The sequence below is a fragment of the Macaca thibetana genome, chromosome 7 (genome assembly GCF_024542745.1).
Source record: "Macaca thibetana thibetana isolate TM-01 chromosome 7, ASM2454274v1, whole genome shotgun sequence".
NCBI lineage: Eukaryota > Metazoa > Chordata > Mammalia > Primates > Cercopithecidae > Macaca > Macaca thibetana.
Window position 1 is genome coordinate 150,330,885 of NC_065584.1, and position 10,627 is coordinate 150,341,511.

At 43.7% G+C, this 10,627-nt stretch overlaps 1 non-coding gene across 1 annotated transcript; it reads left to right on the forward strand.

Moving 5' to 3' along the window:
• The first annotated feature begins 10,275 nt into the window (after positions 1-10,275).
• LOC126960220 (U6 spliceosomal RNA) lies at positions 10,276-10,379 on the forward strand. Its single transcript, XR_007727795.1, has one exon. It is a non-coding gene; the product is annotated as a U6 spliceosomal RNA (small nuclear RNA).
• The last annotated feature ends 248 nt before the right edge of the window (positions 10,380-10,627 follow it).

Sequence of the window (10,627 nt, forward strand, 5' to 3'; positions counted from 1 at the left end):
TGTCAGAAAGAGTGCTAAAACCTCCATGGGTCCTCATGTAACTTCCCTGGGCATAAAGGACTCCTTACGAAGGGTGAGTATCAAAGCAGGGGCTTCTAAATATTCAGGATAGCATGAAGACAGAAGGAGTACATGTTGACAGGACTAGGTGAGGAGACAGTTCATTCATGGCTTTTTTTTTTTTTTGGTAACACTTGATTTTTTTCAACACTTATACTAGGGTCTTCATCAGGAGGATGTGGATGTTTAACATATATCATTAGGCCCAGGATCATTTAAATCCATGTTTGCTGAGTGCTTTAAGAGACTGAGTGATTATGAAATTCCTCCCATTGTAGGAATGGCAAATGAAAGCTCCTTAATGGTTTTAGAGGATAAGCTTTTTTGCCTGGAAGAGCTAGAAGACAATTCAATCACCAAATTTTGATGTCTTTAGCCCCACTCCTCTCGTTCTCCTCACTTCACTTCTTTCCTTTTTCCTTTCTGCCTTCTGTCTACTTCTGACAGAGTGGGTGAACAAACAGCAGATGTGCAGAAAGAGGGTGTTCACTTCCCACCCTGGTGCTGTTGCTGCAGACTGCTTTAGAGCTGCTGTCTCCTGGGCTCAGGCAAAGTGCCAGCATCAATCTTTGTCATCAAAATCTCAGTGTCTGCTCTGTGTGCCGGGTGCCCTGCAGACCCAGCGGGCCAGCTCCAGGCATGCATTTAGGTAGAAGACTGAACGGGGGACTAGAGAGAACATTCAGAATTAGACAATAAAGATAAAAGAGGGGCAGAATCAGGTAAAAGTAAATATTTCATCGGTCTGACTATGTCTTACTGATGCATACAGTAGTGTGCCAGTAACGCTGTTCATTTCAACTTTTTGCAATGATGGAAATGTTCTATATCCATGCTATCTGATAGAGTAGCCACACATGGGTACTGAACACTTAAAATGTGGAAAGCGAGGATGTTTTTATTCAGTTTAATTTTTATTTATTTGTTTGTTTGAGATGGAGTCTCGATCTGTTGCACAGGCTAGAGTACAGTGGCGTGACCTTGACTCACTGCAACCTCTGCTTCCCAGGTTCAAGCAGTTCTCGTGCCTCAGCCTCCCTAATCAGCTGAAATGACAGGTGCATGCCACCATACCTGGCTTTTTTGTATTTTTAGTAGAGATGGGGTTTCACCATATTGGCCAGGCTGGTCTTGAACTCCTGACCTCAAGTGATCTGCCCACTTCGGCCTCCCAAAGTGCTAGGATTTTAGGCATGAGCCGCCACACTGGCCCAGTTTAATTTTAATTAATTTAAATGCAAATAGTCATTTGTGGCTGGAGACTACTGTATTAGAGACACTAATATTTTGTTGTTTGTTTTTTTTGAAATAAGGTCTCTCTGTGTTTCCCAGGATAGAGTACAGTGGTGCAATCATGGCTCACTGCAACCTCCGTCGTCTCCTGGGTTCAAGCTATCCTCCCACCTCAACCTGCTGAGTAGCTAGGACTACAGGTGAGTACTACCATAGCTGGGTAATTTTTGTATTTTTAGTACATATGGGGTTTTGCCATGTTGCTCAAGCTGGTCTTGAACTCCTGGGCTCAAGCGATCTGCCCACCTCGGCCTCCCAAAGTGCTGGGATTATAGGTGCTCACACCCTCACCCGGCCAAGACACTGGTGTTTCAAAAGATAACAGAGAAACATAGGAGACCAGACATTAGTGTTGGAGTTCTGGGGTCAGATCCCAGCTCTGCTTGTAAAGAAGACACTTAACCTCTCTGTACCACTTTTTACACAACTGTAAGAGGGGACTAATAATGTTTACTTTATGGTATTGTTATGATAGGTATGGTGGAAGGAGGCTTGGATGGGAGGAAGGAGTCACTGACAAGTGTACTCTATCAACAGAACTGGCCATAAGTATCAGGAAGAGGCAGAGGCCCAGGGGATGTGTACCTTTTCACAAACCAGGCAACCCTGGATTACCAATTGTGTTGCCAAATTGTTGCAGTTGCATTAAGATGTCACATTCATAGCTCTTTTTACTTTTTCAATGTTTTCATTGGAATCTTTCACTTTTATTCTGAGAAACAGATGTTAAAAGAAAAACTGTAGCCAAATTAAATTTAAAAGAGTTTTATTGAGCAAAGAACAATTTGTGAATCGGCAGCCTCCAGAGCCAGAGTAGGCTCAGAGACTCCAGCGCAGCCACATGGTGGAAGACTTATGGGCAGAAAAAGGAAAATGACACACAGAAAAAAGAAGTGAGGAACAGAAACAGCTGGATTGGTTACAGTTCGGTGTTTGCCTTATTTGAACACGGTTTGAACAGTTGGCCACCCTTGACTGGCCAAAACTCGGTGATTGACACAAAAGTAGACTACAGCCTGTATACAGCTCTGTTTAGGTTATAGTTCAGGATGTACAGAGAAACCTTTAGGCTGAACTTAAGATATGTAAGGAGGCAGCTTTACGCTAAACTTGATTTAACACTTGTAAGGCAAAGGCTATCAGTTGGATTTTCCAGATGAGAACACAGGCTAGGCACAGTGGCTCACGTCTGTAATCCCAGCACTTTGGGAAGCCAAGGTGGGAGAATCACTTCAGGCCAAACAGCCTGGGGGACATGGTAAAACCCCATCTCTACTAAAAATACAAAAATTAGCCAGGCATGGTGGCCCACACCTGTAATCTCAGCTACTCAGGAGGCTGAGGCAGGAGAATAGCTTGAACCCGGGAGGTGGACATTGCAGTGAGTCAAGGTCATGCCACTGCACTCCAGCCTGGGCGACAGAGTGAGACTCCATCTCAAAAAAAAAAAAAAAGTGCGTGACAAAACCCTGCTCTCTGGAAGACAGCAACTGCAGTCTTTACCACCAGAGAATCTCATGTATGGTTTCCACATGACTGTGAAGAAATGATTTTGTCCTGCAATCTCCTCCTTTGTCTGACTGAGTTTTTAAAGCACTTGCTACTCAGGCATCAAGAGTATTTCAGCAGACCTCTGCACATCCATTTCCTTTTATTGTCATGCCTATAATTATTTAATTACCTTCTTTTAGTGCCTATAAATAAGAGCTCTGTCATCTGAGAAAAGCCCAGGAAAAACAGGACCATATAATTTATTTTATTTTATTTTAGTTAGTTAGTTTTTTGAGACTGAGTTTTGCTCTTGTCGCCCAGGCTGGAGTGCAATAACACGATCTCAATTCACTGCAATCTGCCACCTGGGTTCAAGCGATTCTCCTGCCTCAGCCTCCAGAGTAGTTGGGACTACAGGCATGCACCACTACACCTGGCTAATTTTGTATTCTGAGTTAACCTCAGGTGATCCGACTGCCTCAGCCTCCCAAAGTGCTGGAATTACAGGTATGAACCACCGCGCCTGGCCAGAAGGACTGTAGAATTGAAATTCAGGTAGGAAAACCACTTTCCCATGTTGGCATGCACAACAATGCCCCCTGTTGACTGAGGCATGCCAGCTTAAAAAAAAAAAAAAGTAAGAAAAAAACCCAACAAAATAAAACAAAACAATCCTCCCTACAATAACAGCCAGCTTTATTGAGGTATAATTGTTGTACAATAAATTGTCTTACTTAAAGGGTACAGTCTGATGAGTTTTCACATGCACTTATGCTGGTGAAACCACCACAGTCAAGATAATAAATGTTTCTATCCCAGACAGCTTTTCCATTTCAGGGCAAACAGGGTGAGCGCACCTAGTTCAATACTATGTGGTAAAAGCTATACCCTCCTTTTAAAAATAATAGTGGCCGGGCGCGGTGGCTCAAGCCTGTAATCCCAGCACTTTGGGAGGCCGAGATGGGCGGATCACGAGGTCAGGAGATCGAGTGAAACCCCGTCTCTACTAAAAAATACAAAAAATTAGCCGGGCGAGGTGGCGGGCGCCTGTGGTCCCAGCTACTCGGGAGGCTGTGGCGGGAGAATGGCGTGAACCCAGGAGGCGGAGCTTGCAGTGAGCTGAGATCCGGCCACTGCACTCCAGCCTGGGCGACAGAGCGAGACTCCGTCTCAAAAAAAAAAAAATAATAATAATAATAGCACCAGCCCCTGCAGGGCCTTATTTATTTATTTATTTATTTTGTAGAGAGAATGTCTCCCTATGTTGCCCAGACTGGTCTCAAAACTCCTAGGCTCAAGTGATCCTCCTGCCTTAGCCTCCCAAAGTGCTGGGATTACTGGTGTGAGCCACCACACCCGGCTAAGGGCCCTCTTTATTTCAATGTCTATTCTCATTGGAAAGAGAGCCCTCCATTTGATCTGTATGTGGCCTTTCCTCCTTCCTTCCAGTTACAAGGCTTGTCATTCTGTTGAAGGCTAACTTCTGCGGTGCTCTGGTTCTTACCATCTTCCACCTTTCTAGAGATTCCTTGTTAGGGAGTCATCTCTCTCTCTGCTGAATCATCCACTTATCTACTAGTTCCTTTTCAATAGTAAAAACAAACACAAATGAAACAAACAAACAAAAAATTAGTACCTCTTTTTGCCTCCCCCTTCCTCCCTTTAGGCACCCCTTGCTGTATCTCATGCCTTCTTTTCTCGGCCAGACTTCCAGAAATAATTGTCCAAACTCACTCTCTCTCTCCACTTCCTCACTTCCCTCACTCTCTTAAAGCCACCCCCGCCACCACCACCACACAGATACTATTCTTGACTAGGTCACTCACTACTTCCCTGTTGCTCAGTCCACTGGACCCGACTCAGTCCTTATCATACTCAGACACTGCTGACCACTCTGTCCTTTAAAAAATAGCTTTGTTTTTACAAAAGCAATTGATACTTTACAAAAAAAAAAAAAAAAAAAAGGGCAAACAATAAGTGAAAGCATTAGGAGGCTCCTCCATGGTTCACTCTGTCTCACTGCTGCAGACAGGGCCAGTACTGCAAGAACTCTCAGCAGCCAGACAGCCACCCAGTGCAGCTGCCCAATTCAGAGAGCAGCCCCAGGAAGTCCCAGAAATTAGTCACTGTAGCTTTCTAATTTGGGGAAATTTTCATTTTTTCCCTTTTTTTTTTTTTTTTTTTAGACGAAGTCTCACTCTGTTGCCCAAGCTGGAGTGCAGTGGTATGATCTTGGCTCACTGCAACCTCCACCTCCCGGGTTTAAGTGATTCTCCTATCTCAGCCTCCAGTAACTGGGACCACAGGCACACATCACCATGCCCAGCTAATTTTTTTGTATTTTCAGTAGAGATGGGGTTTCACTATGTTGGTCAGGCTGGTCTTGAACTTCTGACCTCGTGATCAGCCTGCCTCAGCCTCCCAAAGTGCTGGGATTACAGGTGTGAGCCACTGCACACAGCTAAGAAATTTTCATACTTGCTCTATCATAGACATTATGGAAGCTATGGAAATTTTTTTTTTTTTTTTTTTTTTTTTTTTTGAGACAGAGTCTTGCTCTGTGGCCCAAGCTGGAGTGCAGTGGCATGATCTCGGCTCAGTGCAACCTCCGCCTCCTGGGTTCAAGCGATTCTCCTGCCTCGCCTCCCGAGTAGCTGGGATTACAGGCGTGTGCCACTAAGCCTGGGTAATTTTTTTTTGTTGATTTTTTGTTTTTTGTTTTTGAGATGGAGTTTCGCTCTTGTTGCCCAGGCTGGAGCTCAATGGTGTGATTTTGGCTCACTGCAACCTCTGCCTCCTGGGTTCAAGTGATTCTCCTGCCTTAGCCTCCCAAGTAGCTGGGATTACAGGCATGCACCACCACGCCTAGCTAATTTTGTATTTTTAGTAGAGACGGGGTTACTCCATGTTTGGTCAGCATGGTCTCGAACTCCCGACCTCAGGTGATCCGCCCGCCTCAGCCTCCCAAAGTGCTGGGATTACAGGTGTGAGCCACCACGCCCGGCTTTGTATTTTTAGTAGAGATGGGGTTTCACCTTGTTGGTCAGACTGGTCTCGAACTCCTGACCTCATGATCTGCCTACCTCAGCCTCCTTAAGTGCTGGGATTACAGGCGTGAGCCACCATGCCCAGCTGGAAAAATTCTACATAAATAAGTACATACATACCATGGTCAGATGCTGTGGCTCGCACCTATAATCCCAGCACTTTGGGAGGCCAAGGCAGGTGGATCACCTAAGGTCAGGAGTTCGAAACTAGTCTGACCAATGTGGTGAAACCCCATCTCCACTAAAAATAGAAACATTAGCCAGACGTGGTGGCACGTGCCTGTAATCCCAGCTACTCGGGAGGCTGAGACAGAACTGCTTGAACCCAAGAGGCGGAGGTTGCAGTCAGCCGAGATTGCACCACTGCACTCCAGCCTGGGCCACAGAGCGAGATTCCATCTCAAAAAAAAAAAAAAAAAAAAAAAAAGGAATGAATGCCATCATCCCAAACCAGGTGCTCTGGGAATGGGGTTGGCAGATTAAACAAACAAGCAAACAAACAAACAAATGTACATAACTATATAAGCAGAGAAGGGCCTATATTCAGTGACTCTTCCATTCTAGTCCTAAGAGTGGCTTTCAATCCTGCCCTAGAGATGACATGGTCCTGGATCTACGTAACTAGCCCATGTTGGTCATTTCAAGCAGGAAGCCAGTCAGGGCATGGCTCTCCTGATAGCTGCCAGTTGTGTTCCCCTCTTTAAAGCTTATCTTTAAGAGAATGACGAACGAAGCACACAGACATATGGGATCTTCGGAGGCTGATCAAGTCATTTTAAAGGCTTATGCATTTTTAGACACATACAGAAAAATGGGTTTCCCATGACCAGTGTTTTTTACCCAACATAAGAAGGAAATAAAAGTCACCACCAAAATCCCACTGCCCATAGCATCCATACCAATTTTGGTGAATATCCTTTAGACATCTTTATGCAGTACATATACCTACAGGTATATGAATATAGTTTCACATACATGAGATGATAATTTATATGTTATTCTGTAATTGCTACTTTTACTGAAAATATGCAATGGGTAGATTTCCAAGTCAATAACCATAGACTAACACCATGATTGTTAATGATCAACAGCTATTTGTAATATTTACAAACCATGATTTATGCAACCCTTCTTCTATTGTTGGCCATTTCAGTTGTTTGCATTGTTTGATACTGTAAACTACATGTGAAAAACATCCTGTGTTCTGCTTTTGTGCAATTTTGTCCTCACGGTAATTTCTAGAAGTGGACTAGTTCAATACAATGGTGTGTCCATTTTATAGTACAGTTACCTAACTGTCTTCTGGAAATTTTACTCCAACCAACACTGGATTTAAGGACTTGTTTGCCCCACTGTCAACCACATTGAGTTTTATTGATTTCTGATTTTAGATATGGGTCTTATAGTCTGATTCTGTTTTTGGACCAACTTAAATATTTTTCTTTCAATAACTTAGTTTATTTCATTCACATAATTGTGATTGTTAGATGTGACTTTAATTCTGTCTGTTTTGTTTTCTATTATTACGTTTGCTTGGCATATATTGTTTTCTGTCTTTCAGTAAAGTATGTGTTCTTCAGATTTTTTTTTCTTCTGGTAATTTTGAGAGGATTTTACCTGCTTTAAAAAAGTTCTAGGCCGGGTGCGGTGGCTCACACCTGTAACCCCAGCACTTTGGGAGGCCAAGCTGGGTAGATCACTTTGAGGTCAGGAGTTTGAGACCAGCCTGGCCAACATGGTGAAACCCCGTCTCTACTAAAAATACAAAAAATTAGCCGGGCATGGTGGCGTGTGCCTGTAATCCCAGGTACTAGGGAGGCTGAGGCATAAAAATTGCTTGAACCCTGGGAGGTGGAGGTTGCAGTGAGCCAAGATCACGCTACTGCACTCCAGCCTGGGTGACAGAGTGAGACTCTGTCTCAAAAGATAAAAAAAGATTTTTTAAAGTTCTGTAAGTGGACATTTGTGCCTTTCATATATACTTAGTTTTGTTTTTCTCAAACAATGCAATATTTACTCCATTCTAATAATAATAATAGCTAACATTATGTTTACTGTGTCCTCGTAATAACCCTATGAGGTGGATAAAAATACGTTTTCCTTCCTTCCTCCAACTTACTCATATCTCTAGGCTTGGGTCATCTAATCTGAGTGCTTTGTGTACTTCTCAAATTCCTCTGGCTGAGTGCAAGAAGATGAGGTGGGAGGATCCTTGAGCCCAGGAGTTTGAGTCCAGCCTGGGCAACAGAGTGAGACCTTGTCTCTAAAAAAAAAAAAAAAAGCAAAATTCCTTTCTGCAGGGAATGATGGCTCATGCCTGTAATTCCAGCAGTCTGGGAGGCAGCACTTTGGGAGGCAGCACTCAGGAGGCAGCCATGAGAATCGCTTGAACCTGGAAAGCAGAGGTTGCAGTGAGCCGAGACTGTGCCACTGCACTCCAGCCTGGGCAACAGAGCGAGACTCCATCTCAAAAAAAAAAAAAAAAAATCCGCTGGCATATTGGTGTGTGCCTGTGGTTCCAGCTACTTGAGAAGCTGGGGAGGGAGGATCACTGGAGCCCAGGAAGTTGAGGCTACATTGAGCTGAGATCGTGCCAATGCACTACAGCCTGGGTGACAAAGTAAGACCCTGCTTCAAAAAAAGAAAAAAAGAAAAAGAAAGGAAAATTCCTTTGGAAAGAAAAATCATACCCTGGTGGGGTCTGAGCTGAAGTAGCTCTCCCTTGCACTACTGAGCAGCCATGATTATTTCTGTTCAGAATTATTGAATGTCCCTCCCTCACTTCCACCCCCATAATCATTGACATCCCAAAGACACTGTTTTTTTAATCAATTCAGGCTACTGTGCTATAGACTGCACTTTCACATGGATAATCCCATTCAGTCCTCATGGCAATCCTGTTAAAATGTCTCTAATCCCCCACATTAGTGACAAGAAAACTGAGTAAAATAGCTTGTGTGATTTGTCTTTGTGCTCAATACTTGGTGGGTGTTCTTAGCTACTGTCCTTTGACTGCCACATTTTATTTACTTGTTTTTTTTGTTTGTTTTTGAGATGGAGTCTTGCTCTGTCACCCAGGCTGGAGTGCAATGGCGCAATCTTGGCTGACTGCAACCTCTGCCTCCTGGGTTCAAGCGATTCTCCTGCCTCAGCCTCCCAAGTAGCTGGGACTACAGGCATGTGCCACCATGCCTGGCTAATTTTTGTATTTTTTAGTAGAGGTGGGGTTTTACCATGTTGGCCAGGCTGGTCTCAAACTCTTGACCTCAGATGATCCACCTGCCTCGGCCTCCCAAAGTGCTAGGATTACAGGTGTGAGCCACTGCACTCAGCCTACTTGTTTATTTAGTTATTTATTTGAGACAGGGTCTCACTCTGTTGCCCAGGCTGGAGTGCAGTGGTGTAGGCACAGTTCATTGCAGCCTCAACCTCCTGGGCACAAGTGATCCTCCCACATCAGCCTCTTAAATAGCTGGGACTACAGGGGTACACTACCATACCTGGTTAATTTTTAAATTTTCTGTGGAGCTCAGGTCTCGCTGTGTTTCCCAAGCTGGTCTCAAACTCCTGGCCTCAAGGGATCCTCCTGCCTCATCCTCCCAAAGTGCTGTGATTACAGGCATGACCCACTGCATCTAGCCCACATTAAAAAAAAAAAAAAAGGATAAAGCAATAAAAACCAGACAATCTAAAACATCAAATAACATCATTCTTCAAGCTTTTGCCAAATAATATACTTTTGTGTTTTTTTTTGAGACGGAGTCTTACTCTGTTTGCCAAACTGGAGTGCAGTGACACGATCTTGGCTCACTGCAACCTCTGCCTCCCAGAAGAAGTGATTCTTCTGCCTCAGCCTCCAGAGCAGCTGGGATTACAGGTTCGTATCACCACGCCTGGCTAATTTTTGTATTTTTAGTAGAGACAGGGTTTCACCATGTTGGCCGGGCTGGTCTCGAACTCCTGACCTCAGGTGATCTGCCCGCCTCAGCCTCCCAAAGTGCTGGGATTACAGGTGTGAGCCACCATGCCTGGCCCAGAATACACTTTTAATTGGATGCTATTTATTACTTGTCTCCTTGTTGAAAGAATATATATTTATGAAATACTGTTTAAAGTAACTTTTTGCATCGTAGGATGATTTTACAACTGTGTGCATCTGTCTGGATATTTTCTTCTCTTTTGGTTTTTTATTTTAATTCCTAAGATATTATCAGCTAGTGATATTTTCTTTAAGCTATTAGCAGATTTACCAATATGTTTACTAGTTCCTTTGCTCACAATTGCACTTGGCTTCCACTTTTTTCTTTGGAGTTCAATTTCTTTCTTTCTGAACATATCATTGAACAGCTCTTTCAGCAAGAATCTGTAAAAAGCAAACTGTAAAAAGCTAACTTTGGCAGCACATATACTAAAATTAGAACAATACAAAGATTAGTGTGGTCCCTGTGAAAGAATGACACACAAATTTGTGATGCAAAAAAAAATCCTTTTTAAAAAATAAACTCAATTTTTTTTTTTTTTTCCAGCTAGGGTCTCATTTTGTCATACAGGGCACAGACTGGAGTGCAGTGGTGCGAGCACGGCTCACTGCAGCCTCTACCTTTTGGGCTTAAGCCATCCTCCTGCCTCAGCCCCCAAGTAGGTGAGATTACAAAAGCATGCTACCATGCCTGGCTGATTTTTCGTATTTTTTTGTAGAGACAGGGTTTTGCCACATTGCCCAGGCTGGTCTGAAA